At 52.7% G+C, this 23,089-nt stretch overlaps 1 protein-coding gene across 3 annotated transcripts in view; it reads right to left on the reverse strand.

Moving 5' to 3' along the window:
- Window positions 1-18,983, reverse strand: part of NLGN2 (neuroligin 2) — a 157,159-nt gene extending 138,176 nt beyond the window's left edge. Inside the window, exon 1 of one of the 3 annotated variants that reach the window (XM_083185862.1) lies at window positions 18,605-18,983. The gene's annotated coding sequence lies outside the window, so the exon portion shown is untranslated. Of the gene's footprint in view, window positions 1-17,984; window positions 18,032-18,604 lie in introns of those variants that run through there. The other 2 variants (XM_083185860.1, XM_083185861.1) reach the window with 2 other exon arrangements.
- Between the last annotated feature and the right edge of the window lie 4,106 nt (window positions 18,984-23,089).

Below are 23,089 nucleotides of genomic sequence, written 5' to 3' on the forward strand. Positions count from 1 at the left end.
AGGACAGGGCTGCATGTGACAGGGGCAGTGACATGCTGTGAGGAGGGGAATGGAGGCAGCAGGAAGCCACAGACTGAGAGTTATATAGTGGGAGGAGCAGTGTCCCCAGCAGCACAGAGTATATCAGGAGATGAGTGATGTGTCAGTGAGGACAGGGCTGCATGTGACAGGGGCAGTGACATGATGTGAGGAGGGGAATGGAGGCAGCAGGAAGCCACAGACTGACAGTTATATAGTGGGAGGAGCAGGGTCCCCAGCAGCACAGAGTATATCAGGAGATGGGTGATGTGTCAGTGAGGACAGGGCAGCATGTGACAGGGGCAGTGACATGATGTGAGGAGGAGAATGGAGGCAGCAGGAAGCCACAGACTGACAGTTATATAGTGGGAGGTGCAGGGTCCCCAGCAGCACAGAGTATATCAGGAGATGGGTGATGTGTCAGTGAGGACAGGGCAGCAAGTGACAGGGGCAGTGACATGATGTGAGGAGGAGAATGGAGGCAGCAGGAAGCCACAGACTGAGTTATGTAGTGGGAGGAGCAGGGTCCCCAGCAGCACAGAGTATATCAGGAGATGAGTGATGTGTCAGTGAGGACAGGGCTGCATGTGACAGGGGCAGTGACATGCTGTGAGGAGGGGAATGGGGGCAGCAGGAAGCCACAGACTGAGAGTTATATAGTGGGAGGAGCAGGGTCCCCAGCAGCACAGAGTATATCAGGAGATGAGTGATGTATTAGTGAGGACAGGGCTGCATGTGACAGGGGCAGTGACATGATGTGAGGAGGAGAATGGAGGCAGCAGAAAGCCACAGACTGAGAGTTATATAGTGGGAGGAGCAGGGTCCCCAGCAGCACAGAGTATATCAGGAGATGAGTGATGTGTCAGTGAGGACAGGGCTGCATGTGACAGGGGCAGTGACATGATGTGAGGAGGGGAATGGGGGCAGCAGGAAGCCACAGACCGAGAGTTATATAGTGGGGGGGAGCAGGGTCCCCAGCAGCACAGAGTATATCAGGAGATGAGTGATGTGAAAGTGAGGACAGGGCTGCATGGGACAGGGGCAGTGACATGATGTGAGGAGGGGAATGGGGGCAGCGGGAGACCACAGGCTGAGAGTTATATAGAGGGAGGAGCAGGGTCCCCAGCAGCACAGAGTATATCAGGAGATGAGTGATGTGTCAGTGAGGACAGGGCTGCATGTGACAGGGGCAGTGACATGCTGTGAGGAGGGGAATGGAGGCAGCAGGAAGCCACAGACTGAGAGTTATATAGTGGGAGGAGCAGTGTCCCCAGCAGCACAGAGTATATCAGGAGATGGGTGATGTGTCAGTGAGGACAGGGCAGCATGTGACAGGGGCAGTGACATGATGTGAGGAGGAGAATGGAGGCAGCAGGAAGCCACAGACTGAGTTATATAGTGGGAGGAGCAGGGTCCCTAGCAGCACAGAGTATATCAGGAGATGAGTAATGTGTCAGTGAGGACAGGGCTGCATGTGACAGGGGCAGTGACATGATGTGAGGAGGGGAATGGAGGCAGCAGGAAGCCACAGACTGACAGTTATATAGTGGGAGGAGCAGGGTCCCCAGCAGCACAGAGTATATCAGGAGATGGGTGATGTGTCTGTGAGGACAGGGCAGCATGTGACAGGGGCAGTGACATGATGTGAGGAGGAGAATGGAGGCAGCAGCAAGCCACAGACCGACAGTTATATAGTGGGAGGTGCAGGGTCCCCAGCAGCACAGAGTATATCAGGAGATGAGTGATGTGTCAGTGAGGACAGGGCTGCATGTGACAGGGGCAGTGACATGATGTGAGGAGGAGAATGGAGGCAGCAGGAAGCCACAGACTGAGAGTTATATAGTGGGAGGAGCAGGGTCCCCAGCAGCACAGAGTATATCAGGAGATAGGGGATGTGTCAGTGAGGACAGGGCTGCATGTGACAGGGGCAGTGACATCATGTGAGGAGGGGAATGGGGGCAGCAGGAAGCCACAGACTGACAGTTATATAGTGGGAGGAGCAGTGTCCCCAGCAGCACAGAGTATATCAGGAGATGAGTGATGTGTCAGTGAGGACAGGGCTGCATGTGACAGGGGCAGTGACATGCTGTGAGGAGGGGAATGGGGGCAGCAGGAAGCCACAGACTGACAGTTATATAGTGGGAGGTGCAGGGTCCCCAGCAGCACAGAGTATATCAGGAGATGGGTGATGTGTCAGTGAGGACAGGGCAGCATGTGACAGGGGCAGTGACATGATGTGAGGAGGGGAATGGGGGCAGCAGGAAACCACAGACTGAGAGTTATATAGTGGGAGGAGCAGGGTCCCCAGCAGCACAGAGTATATCAGGAGATGAGGGATGTGTCAGTGACGACAGGGCTGCATGTGACAGGGGCAGTGACATGATGTGAGGAGGGGAATGGGGGCAGCAGGAAACCACAGACTGAGAGTTATATAGTGGGAGGAGCAGGGTCCCCAGCAGCACAGAGTATATCAGGAGATGAGGGATGTGTCAGTGACGACAGGGCTGCATGTGACAGGGGCAGTGACATGATGTGAGGAGGGGAATGGGGGCAGCAGGAAACCACAGACTGAGAGTTATATAGTGGGAGGAGCAGGGTCCCCAGCAGCACAGAGTATATCAGGAGATAGGGGATGTGTCAGTGAGGACAGGGCTGCATGTGACAGGGGCAGTGACATCATGTGAGGAGGGGAATGGGGGCAACAGGAAGCCACAGACTGACAGTTATATAGTGGGAGGAGCAGTGTCCCCAGCAGCACAGAGTATATCAGGAGATGGGTGATGTGTCAGTGAGGACAGGGCAGCATGTGACAGGGGCAGTGACATGATGTGAGGAGGGGAATGGGGGCAGCAGGAAGCCACAGACTGAGAGTTATATAGCGGAAGGAGCAGGGTCTCAGCAGCACAGAGTATATCAGGAGATGAGTGATGTGTCAGTGAGGACAGGGCTGCATGTGACCGGGGCAGTGACATGATGTGAGGAGGAGAATGGAGGCAGCAGGAAGCCACAGACTGAGAGCTATATAGTGGGAGGAGCAGGGTCCCCCAGCAGCACAGAGTATATCAGGAGATGAGTGATGTGTCAGTGAGGACAGGGCTGCATGTGACAGGGGCAGTGACATGATGTGAGGAGGGGAATGGGGGCAGCAGGAAGCCACAGACCGAGAGTTATATAGTGGGGGGGAGCAGGGTCCCCAGCAGCACAGATTATATCAGGGGATGAGGGATGTGTCAGTGAGGACAGGGCTGCATGTGACAGGGGAGTGACATGATGTGAGGAGGGGAATGGAGGCAGCAAGAAGCTACAGACTGAGAGTTATATAGTGGGAGGAGCAGGGTCACCAGCAGCACAGAGTATATCAGGAATTGAGTGATTTGTCAGTGAGGACAGGGCTGCATGTGACAGGGGCAGTGACATGATGTGAGGAGGAGAATGGAGGCAGCAGGAAGTCACAGACTGAGAGTTATATAGTGGGAGGAGCAGGGTCCCCAGCAGCACAGAGTATATCAGGAGATGAGTGATGTGTCAGTGAGGAGAGGGTGAGAAGAATTTATAATGTCTAAGTAAATATTCTGCGGTGTAATTCTGTATTGATCACAGCTGTGCCTGCAGTCATTACCTCACAGTATCACCGGAGTCAGCATTTTGTTGGCTTCCACAAAGCCAGCACACTAATTTGGGTACTTGTTTCATAGCACGGCGCCCATCGGGTTGATCGCATGCCTTAAGTTTAAGGTACTTAAGGCATGCGATCAACCCGATGGACCCGATTTTATGTCAATCACCAGTGTATTTGCCGGTGAAAGACGAAATCGCATTGATCGGGTCCATCGCGGGCCATTATAATGGGCCGCAACGCGACCGACGCAATCAACGCGATTTTCCCATAGAGAATGTTAAATTAGAAAATTGCGTTGATCGGGTCCATCGCGGGCCATTATAATGGGCCATGACGCGACCGACGCGATCAACCCGATTTTCCCATAGAATAATGTTAAATTACTTTTTAAAGTTAAAATCGGGTCGATCAACCCGATTTTACATAGAGAACAATGGGAAATGGGCCACGCTTTGGCTTGGCGTCAATAGTGGGGTGGTGTTAACAATGGAGGGCCATTTTTGCTATTAAAATGGGGGGTTTTGGTGCTTTTTACATTGAAATCAATGTAAAATAGGGTGTCAGGGACCATTTTACATTGATTCCAATGTAAAAATCGGGTCGATCGCATTGGTCGCATCACATGTGATTTGGTTGGCATGCGATGCGATTTTTCCGACCCGATCAATACAATCAAAATCGGTGGCGCCGTGCTAGGAAACAAGTACCCTAATTTGTTTAAATACTTTGTGCTGCTGTGAATTTTTATTTAATTTTTTATTTTTTCCCCCCACGTGTGACTATCAATTCCCACACGAACCCTGAGAGAAGCAGGATGATTATTATAATTACTTCCACTACAAGTTGAGTCTCCCATATCTCCCATATGCTTGGGGCGAGAAGTATTTCAGTTCTGGGATTTTTCTGTAGTGTGGAAAATGTGCATATTGGGAATGTAACACAAAAGGGCCTGATTCAGGGTGGGACACAAATTGCAGAAAATGCAATCACAGGGCAAGGGCTGGTGGGGGTAGACGACAGGGTTTGCGGGGCAGTGACACATCTTTGCGTCGGCACAGTCCAAACACCATATACCAAGCCATATACATCGTATACATCATATACACCATATACATCATACTGTATACACTATATTCACCATATACACAATATACCAAGCGCTATATAAGACACTAACGGAATCTGCTGCGCTATATAAGACGCTGTAACGGAATCTGCTGCGCTATATAAGACACTAACGGAATCTGCTGCACTATATAAGACACTGTAACGGAATCTGCTGCACTATATAAGACACTAACGGAATCTGCTGCGCTATATAAGACACTAACGGAATCTGCTGCGCTATATAAGACACTGTAACGGAATCTGCTGCGCTATATCAGACGCTGTAACGGAATCTGCTGCTCTATATAAGACGCTGTAACGGAATCTGCTGCGCTATATAAGACACTGTAACGGAATATGCTGCGCTATATAAGACACTGTAACGGAATCTGCTGCGCTATATAAGACGCTGTAACAGAATCTGCTGCGCTATATAAGACACTGTAACGGAATCTGCTGCGCTATATAAGACGCTGTAACGGAATCTGCTGCACTATATAAGACACTGTAACGGAACCTGCTGCGCTATATAAGACACTAACGGTATCTGCTGCGCTATATAAGACGCTGTAACGGAATCTGCTGCGCTATATAAGACGCTGTAACAGAATCTGCTGCGCTATATAAGACACTGTAACGGAATATGCTGCGCTATATAAGACGCTGTAACAGAATCTGCTGCGCTATATAATACGCTGTAACGGAATCTGCTGCGCTATATAAGACGCTGTAACGGAATCTGCTGCGCTATATAAGACACTGTAACGGAATCTGCTGCGCTATATAAGACACTGTAACGGAATCTGCTGCGCTATATAAGACACTGTAACGGAATCTGCTGCGCTATATAAGACACTGTAACGGAATCTGCTGCGCTATATAAGACACTGTAACGGAATCTGCTGCGCTATATAAGGCGCTGTAATGGAATCTGCTGCACTATATAAGACACTAACGGAATCTGCTGCGCTATATAAGACGCTGTAACGGAATCTGCTGCGCTATATAATACACTATAACGGAATCTGCTGCGCTATATAAGGCGCTGTAATGGAATCTGCTGCACTATATAAGACACTAACGGAATCTGCTGCGCTATATAAGACACTAACGGAATCTGCTGCGCTATATAAGACACTGTAACGGAATCTGCTGCTCTATATAAGACAGTGTAACGGAATCTGCTGCTCTATATAAGACAGTGTAACGGAATCTGCTGCTCTATATAAGACAGTGTAACGGGATCTGCTGCGCTATATAAGACACTGTAACGGAATCTGCTGCGCTATATAAGACGCTGTAACGGAATCTGCTGCGCTATATAAGACGCTGTAACGGAATCTGCTGCGCTTTATAAGACACTGTAACGGAATCTGCTGCGCTATATAATACGCTGTAACTGAATCTGCGGCACTATATAAGACACTGTAACGGAAACTACTGTGCTATACAAGATGCTGTAACGGAATCTGCTGCCCTATATAGGACGCTGTAGCGGAATCTGCTGCGCTATATAAGACACTGTAACGGAATCTGCTGCGCTTTATAAGACACTGTAACGGAATCTGCTGCGCTATATAAGACGCTGTAACGGAATCTGCTGCGCTATATAAGACACTGTAAGGGAATCTGCTGCGCTATATAAGACTCTGTAACAGAATCTGCTGCACTATATAAGACACTGTAACGGAATCTGCTGCGCTATATAAGACGCAGTAACGGAATCTGCTGCGCTATATAAGACGCTGTAACGGATCTGCTGCGCTATATAAGACGCTGTAATGGAATCTGCTGCGCTATATAAGACGCTGTAACGGAATCAGCTGCGCTATATAATACACTGTAACGGAATCTGCTGCGCTATATAAGACACTGTAACGGAATCTGCTGCGCTATATAAGACACTGTAACGGAATCTGCTGCGCTATATAAGACGCTGTAACGGAATCTGCTGCGCTATATAAGACGTTGTAACAGAATCTGCTGCGCTATATAAGACACTGTAACGGAATCTGCTGCGCTATATAAGACACTGTAACGGAATCTGCTGCGCTATATAAGACGCTGTAACGGAATCTGCTGCGCTATATAAGACACTGTAACGGAATCTGCTGCACTATATAAGACACTGTAACGGAATCTGCTGCGCTATATAAGACGCTGTAACGGAACCTGCTGCGCTATATAAGACACTGTAACAGAATCTGCTGCGCTATATAATACGCTGTAACGGAATCTGCTGCGTTATATAAGACGCTGTAACGGAATCTGCTGCGCTATATAAGACACTCTAACGGAATCTGCTGCACTATATAAGACATTGTAACGGAATCTGCTGCGCTATATAAGACACTGTAACGGAATCTGCTGCGCTATATAAGACACTGTAACGGAATCTGCTGCGCTATATAAGACACTGTAACAGAATCTGCTGCGCTATATAAGACACTGTAACGGAATCTGCTGCACTATATAAGACACTGTAATGGAATCGGCTGCGCTATATAAGACAGTACAGTATACAGTATACAGTAGTGCGTGCGCCAGGAGGATGCAGTAGTACGTGCACCAGGATGATGCAGTAGTGTGTGCGCCAGAAGGATACAGTAGTGCATGCGCCAGGATGAAACAGTAGTGCGTGCACCAGAAGAAACAGTAGTGCGTGCGCCAGGAGGAAACAGTATTGTGTGCACCAGGATGAAAAAGTAGTGTGTACGCCAGGAGGATACAGTAGTGCGTGCGCCAGGCGGAAACAGTAGTGTGTGCACCTGGAGGAAACAATAGTGTGTGCGCCAGGAGGATACAGTAGTGCGTGCGCCAGGAGGATACAGTAGTGCGTGCGCCAGGAGGATATAGTAGTGTGTGTGTCAGGAGGAACCAGTAATACATGCGCCTGGAGGAAACAGTAGTGCGTATGCCAGGAAAAACAGTAGTGTGTGCACCAGGAGGAAGCAGTAGTGCATGCGCCAGGAGGAAACAATAGTGTGTGCCCCAGGAGGATACAGTAGTGAGTGCGCCAGGATGAAACAGTAGTGCGTGCGCCAGGAGGATGCAGTAGTGCATGCGCCAGGAGGATGCAGTAGTGTGTGCGCCAGGATGAAACAGTAGTGCGTGCGCCTGGATGAAACAGTAGTGCGTGCGCCAGAAGAAACAGTAGTGCATGCGCCATGAGGAAACAGTAGTGCGTTCGCCAGGAGGATGCAGTAGTGCGTGCACCAGGAGGATGCAATAGTGCGTGCGCCAGGAGGATGCAGTAGTGTGTGCGCCAGGAGGATGCTGTAGTGTGTGCGCCAGGAGGATGCAGTAGTGTCTGCGCCAGGAGGATGCAGTAGTGTGTGTGCCAGAATGAAACAGTAGTGCGTGCGCCTGGATGAAACAGTAGTGCGTGCGCCAGAAGAAACAGTAGTGCATGCACCATGAGGAAACAGTAGTGCGTTCGCCAGGAGGATGCAGTAGTGCGTGCGCCAGGAGGGTGCAATAGTGCGTGCGCCAGGAGGATGCTGTAGTGTGTGCGCCAGGAGGATGCTGTAGTGTGTGCGCCAGGAGGATGCAGTAGTGTCTGCGCCAGGAGGATGCAGTAGTGTGTGCGCCAGGAGGAAGTAGTAGTGCGTGCGCCAGGAGTAAACCATAGTGTGTGCGCCAGGAGGATACAGTAGTGCTTGCGCCAGGAGTGTACAGTAGAGCGTGTGCCAGCAGGAAACAGTAGTGTGTGCGCCAGGAGGAAACAATAGTGCGTGCGCCAGGAGGAACCAGTAGTACGTGCGCCAGGAGGAACAGTATTGTGTGCACCAGGATGAAACAGTAGTGCATGCGCCAGGAGGATACAGTAGTGCGTGCGCCAGGAGGATATAGTAGTGTGTGTGTCAGGAGGAACCAGTAATACATGCGCCTGAAGGAAACAGTATTGTGTGCACCAGGATGAAACAGTAGTGCGTGCGCCAGGAGAAAACAGTAGTGCGTATGCCAGGAAAAACAGTAGTGTGTGCACCAGGAGGAAGCAGTAGTGCATGCGCCAGGAGGAAACAATAGTGTGTGCCCCAGGAGGATACAGTAGTGAGTGCGCCAGGATGAAACAGTAGTGCGTGCGCCAGGAGGATGCAGTAGTGCATGCGCCAGGAGGATGCAGTAGTGTCTGCGCCAGGATGAAACAGTAGTGCGTGCGCCAGGATGAAACAGTAGTGCGTGCGCCAGGATGAAACAGTAGTGCGTGAGCCAGAAGAAACAGTAGTGCATGCGCCATGAGGAAACAGTAGTGCGTGCGCCAGGAGGATGCAGTAGTGCGTGCGTCAGGAGGATGCAATAGTGTGTGCGCCAGGAGGATGCAGTAGTGTGTGCGCCAGGAGGATGCAGTAGTGTGTGCGCCAGGAGGATGCAGTAGTGTGTGCGCCAGGAGGAAGTAGTAGTGCGTGTGCCAGGATTAAACCATAGTGTGTGCCCCAGGAGGATACAGTAGTGCTTGCGCCAGGAGTGTACAGTAGAGCGTGTGCCAGCAGGAACCAGTAGTACGTGCGCCAGGAGGAACACTATTGTGTGCACCAGGATGAAACAGTAGTGCATGCGCCAGGAGGATACAGTAGTGCGTGCGCCAGGAGGATATAGTAGTGTGTGCGTCAGGAGGAACCAGTAATACATGCGCCTGGAGGAAACAGTATTGTGTGCACCAGGATGAAACAGTAGTGCGTGCGCCAGGAGAAAACAGTAGTGCGTATGCCAGGAAAAACAGTAGTGTGTGCACCAGGAGGAAGCAGTAGTGCATGCGCCAGGAGGAAACAATAGTGTGTGCCCCAGGAGGATACAGTAGTGCGTGCGCCAGGAGGATGCAGTAGTGCATGCGCCAGGAGGATGCAGTAGTGTGTGCGCCAGGATGAAACAGTAGTGCGTGCCCCAGGATGAAACAGTAGTGCGTGCGCCATGAGGAAACAGTAGTGCGTGCGCCAGGAGGATGCAGTAGTGCGTGCGTCAGGAGGATGCAGTAGTGCGTGCGCCAGGAGGATGCAGTAGTGTGTGCGCCAGGAGGATGCAGTAGTGTGTGCGCCAGGAGGATGCAGTAGTGTGTGCGCCAGGAGGATGCAGTAGTGTGTGCGCCAGGAGGAAGTAGTAGTGCGTGCGCCAGGAGTAAACCATAGTGTGTGCGCCAGGAGGATACAGTAGTGCTTGCGCCAGGAGTGTACAGTAGAACGTGTGCCAGCAGGAAACAGTAGTGCGTGCGCCAGGAGGAAACAATAGTGCGTGCGCCAGGAGGAACCAGTATTACGTGCGCCAGGAGGATACAGTCGTTTGCGCGCCAGGAGGATACAGTAGCGCGTGCGCCTGGATGAAAAAGTAGTGCGTGCGCCAGGAGGATGCAGTAGTACGTGCACCAGGATGATACAGTAGTGTGTGCGCCAGGAGGATACAGTAGTGCGTGCGCCAGGATGAAACAGTAGTGCGTGCGCCAGAAGAAACAGTAGTGCGTGTGCCATGAGGAAACAGTATTGTGTGCACCTGGATGAAAAAGTTGTGTGGACGCCAGGAGGATACAGTAGTGCATGCGTCAGGAGGATACAGTAGTGCGTGCGCCAGGAGGAAACAATAGTGTGTGCACCAGGAGGATACAGTATTGCATGCGCCAGGAGGATACAGTAGTGCGTGCGCCAGGAGGATACAGTAGTGCGTGCGCCAGGAGGAAACAGTATTGCATGCGCCAGGAGGATACAGTAGTGCGTGCGCCAGGAGGATACAGTAGTGCGTGCGCCAGGAGGAACCAGTAGTACATGCATCAGTATTGTGTGCACCACGATGAAACAGTAGTGTGTGCGCCAGTAGGAAACAGTAGTGTGTGTGCCAGGAAAAGCAGTAGTGCGTACACCAGGAGGAAGCAGTAGTGCATGCGCCAGGAGGAAACAATAGTTTGCGCGCCAGGAGGATATAGTCGTTTGAGCGCCAGGAGGATACAGTAGTGCGTGCGCTAGGATGAAACAGTAGTGCGTGCACCAGAAGAAACAGTAGTGCGTGCGCCAGGAGGAAACAGTATTGTGTGCACCAGGATGAAAAAGTAGTGTGTACGCCAGGAGGATACAGTAGTGCGTGCGCCAGGAGGAAACAGTAGTGCGTGCGCCAGGAGGATGCAGTAGTGCGTGCGCCAGGAGGATGCAGTAGTGCGTGCACCAGGAGGATGCCGTAGTGCGTGCACCAGGAGGATGCAGTAGTGCGTGCACCAGGAGAATGCAGTAGTGCGTGCACCAGGAGGATGCAGTAGTGCATGCGCCAAGAGGAAGCAGTAGTGCGTGAGCCAAGAGGAAGCAGTAGTGCGTGCGTTAGGAGGAAACAGTAGTACGTGCGCCAGGAGAAAACAGTAGGGTGTGCACCAGGAGGATACAGTAGTGCGTGCGCCAGGAGGATACAGTAGTGTGTGCGCCAGGAGGAAACAGTAGTGTGTGAGCCAGAAGGATATAGTAGTGCGTACGCCAGGTGGAACCAGTAGTACATGCGCCATGAAAAAACAGTATTGTGTGCACCAGGATGAAACAGTAGTGTATGCACCAGGAGGAAAGAGTAGTGCGTGCATCAGGAGGATACCGTAGTGCGTGCGTCAGGAGGATACAGTAGTGCGTGCGTCAGGAGGATACAGTAGTGCATGCGTCAGGAGGATACAGTAGTGCGTGCGTCAGGAGGATACAGTAGAGCATGCGCCAGGAGGAAACAGTAATGCGTGCGCCAGGAGGAAACAGTAATGCGTGCGCTAGGAGGAAACAGTAGTGCGTGTGCCAGGAGGATACAGTAATGAGTGCGCCAAGAGGATACTGTAGTGCATGTTCCAGGACACTGTAGTGCGTGCGCCAGGAGGAAACAGTAGTGCGTGCGCCAGGAGGATGCAGTAGTGCGTGCACCAGGAGGATGCAGTAGTGCGTGCACCAGGAGGATGCAGTAGTGCGTGCACCAGGAGGATGCAGTAGTGCGTGCACCAGGAGGATGCAGTAGTGCGTGCACCAGGAGGATGCAGTAGTGCGTGCACCAGGAGGATGCAGTAGTGCATGCGCCAAGAGGAAGCAGTAGTGCGTGAGCCAAGAGGAAGCAGTAGTGCGTGCGTTAGGAGGAAACAGTAGTACGTGCGCCAGGAGAAAACAGTAGGGTGTGCACCAGGAGGATACAGTAGTGCGTGCGCCAGGAGGATACAGTAGTGTGTGCGCCAGGAGGAAACAGTAGTGTGTGAGCCAGAAGGATATAGTAGTGCGTACGCCAGGTGGAACCAGTAGTACATGCGCCATGAAAAAACAGTATTGTGTGCACCAGGATGAAACAGTAGTGTATGCACCAGGAGGAAAGAGTAGTGCGTGCATCAGGAGGATACCGTAGTGCGTGCGTCAGGAGGATACAGTAGTGCGTGCGTCAGGAGGATACAGTAGTGCGTGCGTCAGGAGGATACAGTAGAGCATGCGCCAGGAGGAAACAGTAATGCGTGCGCCAGGAGGAAACAGTAATGCGTGCGCTAGGAGGAAACAGTAGTGCGTGTGCCAGGAGGATACAGTAGTGAGTGCGCCAAGAGGATACTGTAGTGCGTGTTCCAGGACACTGTAGTGCGTGCGCCAGGAGGATACAGTAGTGCGTGTGCCAGGAGGATACAGTAATGCATGCGCCAGGAGGATGCAGTAGTGCGTGCTCCAGGAGGATGCAGTAGTGCGTGCTCCAGGAGGACGCAGTAGTGCGTGCGCCAGGAGGATGCAGTAGTGCGTGCGCCAGGAGGATGCAGTAGTGCATGCGCCAAGAGGATGCAGTAGTGCGTGCGTTAGGAGGAAGCAGTACTGCGTGCGTTAGGAGGAAACAGTAGTACGTGCGCCAGGAGAAAACAGTAGGGTGTGCACCAGGAGGATACAGTAGTGCGTGCGCCAGGAGGATACAGTAGTGAGTGCGCCAGGAGGAAACAGTAGTGTGTGAGCCAGAAGGATATAGTAGTGCGTGCGCCAGGAGGAAACAGTAATGCGTGCACCAGGAGGAAACAGTAGTGCGTGCGCTAGGAGGAAACAGTAGTGCGTGTGCCAGGAGGATACAGTAGTGAGTGCGCCAAGAGGATACTGTAGTGCGTGTGCCAGGACACTGTAGTGCGTACGCCAGGAGGATACAGTAGTGCGTGCACCAGGAGGATATGGTAGTGTGTGTGTGTGTTTCAGGAGGAACCAGTAGTACATGCGCCTGGAGGAAACAGTATTGTGTGCACCAGGATGAAACAGTAGTGCGTGCGCCAGGAGGATACAGTTGTTTGTGCACCAGGAGGATACAGTAGCGCGTGCGCCTGGATGAAAAAGTAGTGCGTGCGCCAGGAGGATGCAGTAGTACGTGCACCAGGATGATACAGTAGTGTGTGCGCCAGGAGGATACAGTAGTGCGTGCGCTAGGATGAAACAGTAGTGCGTGCGCCAGAAGAAACAGTAGTGCGTGCGCCATGAGGAAACAGTATTGTGTGCACCAGGATGAAAAAGTTGTGTGTACGCCAGGAGGATACAGTAGTGCATGCGTCAGGAGGATACAGTAGTGCGTGCGCCAGGAGGAAACAATAGTGTGTGCACCAGGAGGATACAGTAGTGCATGCGCCAGGAGGATACAGTAGTGCGTGCGCCAGGAGGATACAGTAGTGCGTGCGCCAGAAGGATACAGTAGTACATGCATCAGTATTGTGTGCACCAGGATGAAACAGTAGTGTGTGCGCCAGGAGGAAACAGTAGTGCGTGCGCCAGGAGGAAACAATAGTGTGTACCAGGAGGATACAGTAGTGCATGAGCCAGGAGGATACAGTAGTGCGTGCGCCAGGAGGATACGGTAGTGTGTGTGTCAGGAGGAAACAGTAGTACATGCGCCTGGAGGAAACAGTATTGTGTGCACAGGATGAAACAGTAGTGCGTGCTCCAGGAGGAAACAGTAGTGTGTGTACCAGGAGGATACAGTCGTTTGCGCGCCAGGAGGATACAGTAGTGCGTGCGCCAGGATGAAACAGTATTGCGTGCGCCAGGAGGATGCAGTAGTACGTGCACCAGGATGATGGAGTAGTGTGTGCGCCAGAAGGAGACAGTAGTGCGTGCGCCAGGATGAAACAGTAGTGCGTGCACCAGAAGAAACAGTAGTGCGTGCGCCAGGAGGAAACAGTTTTGTGTGCACCAGGATGAAAAAGTAGTGTGTACGCCAGGAGGATACAGTAGTGCATGCGCCAGGAGGAAACAGTAGTGTGTGTACCAGGAGGATACAGTCGTTTGCGCGCCAGGAGGATACAGTAGTGCGTGCGCCAGGATGAAACAGTATTGCGTGCGCCAGGAGGATGCAGTAGTACGTGCACCAGGATGATGGAGTAGTGTGTGCGCCAGAAGGAGACAGTAGTGCATGCGCCAGGAGGAAACAGTAGTGTGTGTGCCAGTGGGATGAGTAGTGCGTGCGCCCGGAGGATACAGTAGCGTGTGGACCAGGAGGATACCGTCGCATGTGCATCAGAAAAGAACAAGAGCGTGTGCATCAGGAGGAATACAGTAATGCGTGTGCATTGAGGATACAGTAATGCGTGCACCAGGAGGATACGGTAGCATGTGTGCCAGGAAGATACAGCGTGTGCGCCAGGAAGATACAGTAACGTGTGCGCCAGGAAGATACAGTAGCGTGTGCGCCAGGAAGATACAGTAACGTGTGCACCAGGAGGATACCGCAGCGTGTGCGCCAGTAGGATACAGTATAGTGTGCGCCAGTAGGATACAGTAGCGTGTGTGCCAGGAGGATACGGTAGTGCATGAAAATAGTAGTGCGTGCGCCTGGAGAATACAGTAGCGTGTGCACCAGTAGAGAACAGTAACGTATATGTCAGGTGGATACAGTTGCACATGCGCCAGGATATAGTACCATGCGCACCAGGAGGATACAGTAATGTGTGCGCCATGAGGATACAATACCATGTGCACCAGGAGGATACAGTAGCGTGTGCACCAGGCGGATACAGTAGCGTATGTGCCAGGTGTATACAGTAGTGTGTGTCAGGAGAATACAGTAGCGTGTGCACCAGAACAGAATAAGAAAAGTGTGCGCCATGAGGATACAATACCATGTGCACCAGGAGGATACAGTAGCGTGTGCGCCAGGAGGTTACAGTAGTGCATGTGCCAGGTGGATACAGTAGCGTGTGCGCCAGGAGGATACAGTAGCGTATGTGCCAGATGGATACAGTAGCATGTGCACCAGGAAGATACAGTAGTATGCGTGCCAGGAGGATACAGTAGCGCATGTGCCAGATGGATACAGTAGCATGTGCGCCAGGAGGATACAGTAGTGCATCTGCCAGATGGATACAGTAGCATGTGCACCAGAAGAGAACAGTAGCGTATGTGTCAGGAGAATACAGTAGCGTGTGTCAGGAGAATACAGTAGCGTATGCACCAGATGAAAACAGTAACATGTGCGCCATGAGGATACAATACCATGTGCACCAGGAGGATACAGTAGCATTTGCGCCAGGAGGATACAGTAGCGCATGTGCCAGGTGGATACAGTAGCATGTGCACCAGGAGGATACAGTAGCATGTGTGCCAGGAGGATACAGTAGCGCATGTGCCAGATGGATACAGTAGCATGTGCGCCAGGAGGATATAGTAGTATGCGCGCCAGGAGGATACAGTAGCATGTGTGCCAGGAGGATACAGTAGTGCATGTGCCAGATGGATGCAGTAGCATGTGCACCAGGAGGATACAGTAGTATGCGCGCCAGGAGGATACAGTAGCGCATGTGCTAGATGGATACAGTAGCATGTGCGCCAGGAGGATACAGTAGTGCATGTGCCAGATGGATGCAGTAGCATGTGCACCAGGAGGATACAGTAGCGCATCTGCCAGATGGATACAGTAGCATGTGCGCCAGGAGGATACAGTAGCGCATCTGCCAGATGGATACAGTAGCATGTGCACCAGGAGGATACAGTAGCGTGTGCGCCAGGAGGATACAGTAGCGCATCTGCCAGATGGATACAGTAGCATGTGCGCCAGATGGATACAGTAGCATGTGCGCCAGGAGGATACAGTAGCGCATCTGCCAGATGGATACAGTAGCATGTGCGCCAGGAGGATACAGTAGCGCATCTGCCAGATGGATACAGTAGCATGTGCACCAGGAGGATACAGTAGCATGTGCGCCAGGAGGATACAGTAGCGCATGTGCCAGATGGATACAGTAGCGTGTGTCAGGAGGATACAGTAGCGTGTGCGCCAGGAGGATACAGTAGCGCATCTGCCAGATGGATACAGTAGCATGTGCGCCAGATGGATACAGTAGCATGTGCGCCAGGAGGATACAGTAGCGCATCTGCCAGATGGATACAGTAGCATGTGCGCCAGGAGGATACAGTAGCGCATCTGCCAGATGGATACAGTAGCATGTGCACCAGGAGGATACAGTAGCATGTGCGCCAGGAGGATACAGTAGCGCATGTGCCAGATGGATACAGTAGCGTGTGTCAGGAGGATACAGTAGCGTGTGCGCCAGGAGGTTAGAGTAGTGCATGTGCCAGGTAAATACAGTAGCATGTGCGCCAGGAGGATACAGTAGCGCATCTGCCAGATGGATACAGTAGCATGTGCACCAGGAGGATACAGTAGCATGTGCGCCAGGAGGATACAGTAGCGCATCTGCCAGATGGATACAGTAGCATGTGCGCCAGATGGATACAGTAGCATGTGCGCCAGGAGGATACAGTAGTATGCGCGCCAGGAGTAAACAGTACCAACTCTCTAAACTTAAGCATGTGTAAGATGTGGCATGGGCATACGCATAGGAGCATTACACAGTGTTGTGCATACGTGCAGTACGGAAATGTGTATTTGTACCCAACACTTGTCCGATCCACATCACCCACCCCCCCCCCCCCCCCCGGATCTTCCTGTATGCCTACGCCTGTCCCAGGCCTTCTATTGGAGGAGCACAAAGATCATATTCCCACCGTATCAGGGACTGGTGCCCCGCAGCCTATACCACGTACATGAGAGGTGCGGATGTCATACACAATAACAATAGACCCTCCAGCAGGACACAGGCGGTGACTACACCTGGGGGGGGGAGCACATGAGATAGGACCCCAGGTCCCGACCGCTGCAGGATCGATATCACTTATCATATAACGCTCCAGCACTGCGTACACACCTGTACAATCCGCTATCGGGAGAAGGTGCCGCCAGCATCACCCAGAATATTGCTACGGCTTTCAATGCCCAGGACAAACCCGGCGATGAGCGGCGCTGCCCAGTAATCGCGCGTGGGACGCAGCGATGAGTATTGGACGTGGGGAACCGGAACAACATAAACACTGTGCCCTATTAATGGATGTGACAGGCCGCATCTGCCATCCAGCAACATGTATGACATCCCGTCATCTCACACACAGAGCTCCACCCAGGCCCACACCAACCCCACAGCGCCAGCGGTGCCCGGCCAATGTGTGTGGCAAAGCCGTGTGCCCGGGCACCAGCCGGCTCCTGTGTGCTGCTGACATGCATGAGACACAATGTGCAGCCTGTGTGTGTGTGACGTGTGTGCTGCACACACACACACACACGTATACACACACCGGGCACACACTGGTGATGATAATACAAACAAACCTCATTACAATGCTGATCCCAGCCCTGGGGTACCATGAGGCGAGTGGGGGTCTCCCGTGAGGACCCCACAGAGAGGCGGTGGATTACACAGTGATGTGCAAAGAACCGGGGACACCTCTATAGGATATCCTAAAATCTGCATTATATAATTCAATTACAATTAATTGTATAAGGGCTGCAGCATCCTCGCTCCCGTCGCCCCCTTCTCTCTCTCTCTCTCACCATCCTCCCTCCCTCCCCGGTCCTCACCATCTTCCCCTGTCTCCTTCCTATCCAATCTCCACATCTCCATCCTTTTTTTTTCCCACCATCCATCGTCCGCTCTCAGCCCATCTACCCCTCTATAGCCCCCAGCCTCCTCCTCTGTCATCATCTGTCGTTCTCCAGCCCCCCCACCCGTTACCAATTCTACTCTCCCATGACCTATTCCATCTCCCCGACCATCTATCCCCCCAGCCCCAGTACTTTCTCACCAAACATCTCATCTCCTACCTCCATCTCGCCAAGCATCCCTCAGTCCCCCCCCCCCCATCTCACCAGGCACGATTCCCCCCCCCCCCCCCTCGCTCTCACTGCCCCCTCTCAGCTGGTGCAGATGCAGCTCCGACTAGCTCTCTGGGGACCCTATGTATTTTTATTTTACCTGCAGGCACAGAGATGGAAGAACCTGTGCCAGGGAGCTGTCCAGCCCCAACGTGTAAGCCAAGTGTGTGGGTTAGGAGTCAGGCTTGACGTGGGGTGAAGGTGGAGGGGGGGGGGGGCATACTGGGGACACCAGCCCCCTCCCTCTGTGTAAAGGATAATTGCATGAATGAGACCTCAGTCCTGACATTTTTCCCTCCCATTGCCTTGTTGCCCCTGCCAGTCCCCACGCTGCAGCAGATCACCCCCCTATGTCGGGCTCACTATCACCCACATTATTATTAAGTTACTTATACAGCACCAGGACGAGGCGAGAGAAAATAACACAAAGGGTTAAGTAGGGAACAGGGCAAGCTGGCAGCCTCGGTGGACCCCCATAACCCCCGTGCATTGCCTCACAGCACCCCCTGAACCCCACATTCCACTCCCAGCCATCAGCATAAGCCCCTTGTGTGCCAAGCACGGCTCTCATTTATTTATTCCTGCGAATCTAGGTCAGAAGTGGCCGTTATTCGGAGGAAATTGGACGTATTTGGGGTGGATTTGCCGATGGACAGGATTTAGCAGATGAAGCGGGGGGTGGGTGGGGGGTCTGGTGGGAATAATATCATTACACCTCACCTCGTACAGCAGGTACAGATCCAGGAGGATGGAGAGATGGAGGACAGGACAGATCCCGGGAAGATGCAGGGAGGGTGGGAATCTCATGGATCGGTGGCCGTCAGCTCATCCCCAGGCAGCAGGAACGTCGCTGTGATCCTGGAGGAAGAGGAGCAGGGACAGCAGCAGCGCCATCAGCAGCCTCCGCTCCTTGCTTCTGCCAGGAGAAAAACCATTTTGTTGAGGAGGAGGAGGAGGAGGAGGAGGAGGGGGGAGCAGGGAGAGAGGAAGAATGCAGATTGTCTACAGGGGGGGATGAGAAGGAGCATTGTGAGCAGGGGGGACAGCAGGGAAATCCCTGACTCCTGTGCTTGTTATTGGGGTGTGAGCGGTCCTGGGGGGCAGCATTTGTAGGGGGGCTGCTACTGATGTCACCTCTGTCACTGATTATTCCTGTATGTGTCATCTCTCGTACCACACGGATGTACAGATCTGTGTCTGGGGGTCCATGTTATCTCTGTGTCTGGGGGTCCAAGGGGAGAGGGTCCGTCAGTACAGATGTGTGTTTTTGTAGGGGGCTGTTACCGTTATATACTGTCAGTTATGGAGGGGTCATTACTATGGGGGACATTTCCCAAGAGTCTCAAGAATCTGTACAGATGCCACATCTGGGGGTCTCACAGGACAGATGCCACATCTGGGGGTCTCACAGGACAGATGCCACATCTGGGGGTCTCACAGGACAGATGTTATATCTGGGGGTCTCACAGGACAGATGCCACATCTGGGGGTCTCACAGGACAGATGCCATATCTGGGGGTCTCACAGGACAGATGCCATATCTGGGGGTCTCACAGGACAGATGCCATATCTGGGGGTCTCACAGGACAGATGCCATATCTGGGGGTCCCTCAGTACAGATGCCATATATTGGGGTATCAGTACAGATGTCATATATGGGGGTCTCACAGGGCAGATGTCACATTTGGGGGTCCCCCAGTACAGATGCTATACCTTGGGGTCCCACAGTACAGATGCCATACCTGGGGGTCTCACAGGACAGATGCTATATCTGGGGGTTCCTCAATACAGATGCCATATCTTGGGGTCTCACAGGACAGATGCCATATCTGGGGGTCTCACAGGACAGATGCCATATCTGGGGGTTCCTCAATACAGATGCCATATCTTGGGGTCTCACAGGACAGATGCCATATCTGGGGGTCTCACAGGACAGATGCCATATCTGGGGGTCTCACAGGACAGATGCCATATCTGGGGGTCTCACAGGACAGATGCCATATCTGGGGGTCCCTCAGTACAGATGTCATATATTGGGGTCTCAGTACAGATGTCATATATGGGGGTCTCACAGGGCAGATGTCACAGTTGGGGGTCCCCCAGTACAGATGCTATACCTTGGGGTCCCACAGTACAGATGCCATACCTGGGGGTCTCACAGGACAGATGCCATACCTGGGGGTCTCACAGGACAGATGCCATATCTGGGGTTCTCACAGGACTGATGCCATATCTGGGGGTTCCTCAATACAGATGCCATATCTTGGGGTCTCACAGGACAGATGCTATATCTGGGGGTGCCTCAATACAGATGCCATATCTTGGGGTCTCAGTACAGATGTAAAAAATGGGGTCTCACATGACAGATGTCACATTTGGGGGTCCCACAGTACAGATGCCATACCTGGGGGTCTCACAGGACAGATGCCATACCTAAGGGTCTCACAGGACCGAAGCCATATCTGGGGGTTCCTCAATACAGATGCCATATCTTGGGGTCTCACAGGGCAGATGCTATATCTGGGGGTGCCTCAATCAGATGCCATATATTGGGGTCTCACAGGACAGATGCCATATCTGGGGGTCTCACAGGACAGATGCCATATCTGGGGCTCTCACAAGACAGATGCCATATCTGGGGCTCTCACAGGACAGATGCCATATCTGGGGCTCTCACAGGACAGATGCCATATCTGGGGCTCTCACAAGACAGATGCCATATCTGGGGCTCTCACAGGACAGATGCCATATCTGGGGCTCTCACAAGACAGATGCCATATCTGGGGCTCTCACAGGACAGATGCCATATCTGGGGGTCTCACAGTACAGATGCCATATCTGGGGTTCTCACAGGACAGATGCCATATCTGGGGGTCTCACAGGACAGATGCCATATATGGGGGACCCACAGTACAGATGCCATATCTGGGGGTCTCACAGGACAGATGCCATATATGGGGGTCTCACAGGACAGATGCCATATTTGGGGTTCTCACAGGACAGATGCCATATCTGGGGGTCTCACAGGACAGATGCCATATATGGGGGTCTCACAGGACAGATGCCATATCTGGGGCTCTCACAAGACAGATGTCATATCTGGGGGACCCACAGTACAGATGCCATATCTGGGGTTCTCACAGGACAGATGCCATATCTGGGGGTCTCACAGGACAGATGCCATATATGGGGCTCTCACAGGACAGATGCCATATCTGGGGGTCTCACAGGGCAGATACCATATCTGGGGTTCTCACAGGACAGATGCCATATCTGGGGGACCCACAGTACAGATGCCATATCTGGGGCTCTCACAGGACAGATACCATATCTGGGGCTCTCACAGGACAGATGCCATATCTGGGGGTCTCACAGGACAGATGCCATATCTGGGGCTATCACAGGGCAGATGCCATATCTGGGGCTATCACAGGGCAGATGCCATATCTGGGGCTCTCACAGGACAGATGCCATATCTGGGGCTCTCACAGGGCAGATACCATATCCTGGGGCTCTCACAGGACAGATGCCATATCTGGGGCTCTCACAGGGCAGATGCCATATCTGGGGCTCTCACAGGGCAGATACCATATCTGGGGCTCTCACAGGACAGATGCCATATCTGGAGCTCTCACAGGACAGATGCCATATCTGGGGCTCTCACAGGACAGATGCCATATCTGGGGGTCTCACAGGGCAGATACCATATCTGGGGTTCTCACAGGAAAGATGCCATATCTGGGGACCCACAGTACAGATGCCATATCTGGGGCTCTCACAGGACAGATACCATATCTGGGGCTCTCACAGGACAGATGCCATATCTGGGGGTCTCACAGGACAGATGCCATATCTGGGGCTATCACATGGCAGATGCCATATCTGGGGTTATCACAGGGCAGATGCCATATCTGGGGCTCTCACAGGACAGATGCCATATCTGGGGCTCTCACAGGGCAGAAACCATATCTGGGGCTCTCACAGGACAGATGCCATATCTGGGGCTCGCACAGGGCAGATACCATATCTGGGGCTCTCACAGGACAGATACCATATCTGGGGCTCTCACAGGACAGATGCCATATCTGGGGCTCTCACAGGACAGATGCCATATCTGGGGCTCTCACAGGACAGATGCCATATCTGAGAGTCGCTCATTATAGATGACATATCTGAGGGTCCTTCATTAAAGATTACATATCAGGGGTCCCACAGTACACATGCCATACCTGGGGGTCCCATAGTACGAGTGTCATACCTGGGGTTCTCACAGTACAGATTACATATCGGGATGCAGTCAAAATCCCGACATGGACAAAATCCCGACAGGGTCAAAATCTGTTACCATACAACAGATGATGACTGCGCTGTGGGCGGAGATGCAGCGGACGCTGGCAGCGCTAGTTCCCATACAACACAGGATGACTGCGCTGTGGGCGGAGATGCAGCGGACGCTGGCAGCGCTAGATCCCATACAACAGATGATGACTGCGCTGTGGGCGGAGAAGCAGCGGACGCTGGCAGCGCTAGATCCCATACAACAGATGATGACTGCGCTGTGGGCGGAGATGCAGCGGACGCTGACAGCGCTAGTTCCCATACAACAGTTGATGACTGTGCTGTGGGCGGAGATGCAGCGGACGCTGGCAGCGCTAGATCCCATACAACAGATGATGACTGCGCTGTGGGCGGAGATGCAGCGGACGCTGGCAGCGCTAGTTCCCATACAACAGATGATGACTGCGCTGTGGGTGGAGAAGCAGCGGACGCTGGCAGCGCTAGTTCCCATACAACAGATGATGACTGCGCTGTGGGCGGAGATGCAGCGGACGCTGGCAGCGCTAGTTCCCATACAACAGATGATGACTGCGCTGTGGGTGGAGATGCAGCGGACGCTGGCAGCGCTAGTTCCCATACATCAGATGATGACTGCGCTGTGGGTGGAGATGCAGCGGACGCTGGCAGCGCTAGTTCCCATACAACAGATGATGACTGCGCTGTGGGCGGAGATGCAGCGGACGCTGGCAGCGCTAGTTCCCATACAACATATGATGACTGCGCTGTGGGCGGAGAAGCAGCGGACGCTGACAGCGCTAGATCCCATACAACAGTTGATGACTGCGCTGTGGGTGGAGAAGCAGGGACCGCTGGCAGCGCTAGTTCCCATACAACAGATGATGACTGCGCTGTGGGTGGAGATGCAGC

Source organism: Crinia signifera, chromosome 4 (genome assembly GCF_055691185.1).
Source record: "Crinia signifera chromosome 4, ASM5569118v1, whole genome shotgun sequence".
NCBI lineage: Eukaryota > Metazoa > Chordata > Amphibia > Anura > Myobatrachidae > Crinia > Crinia signifera.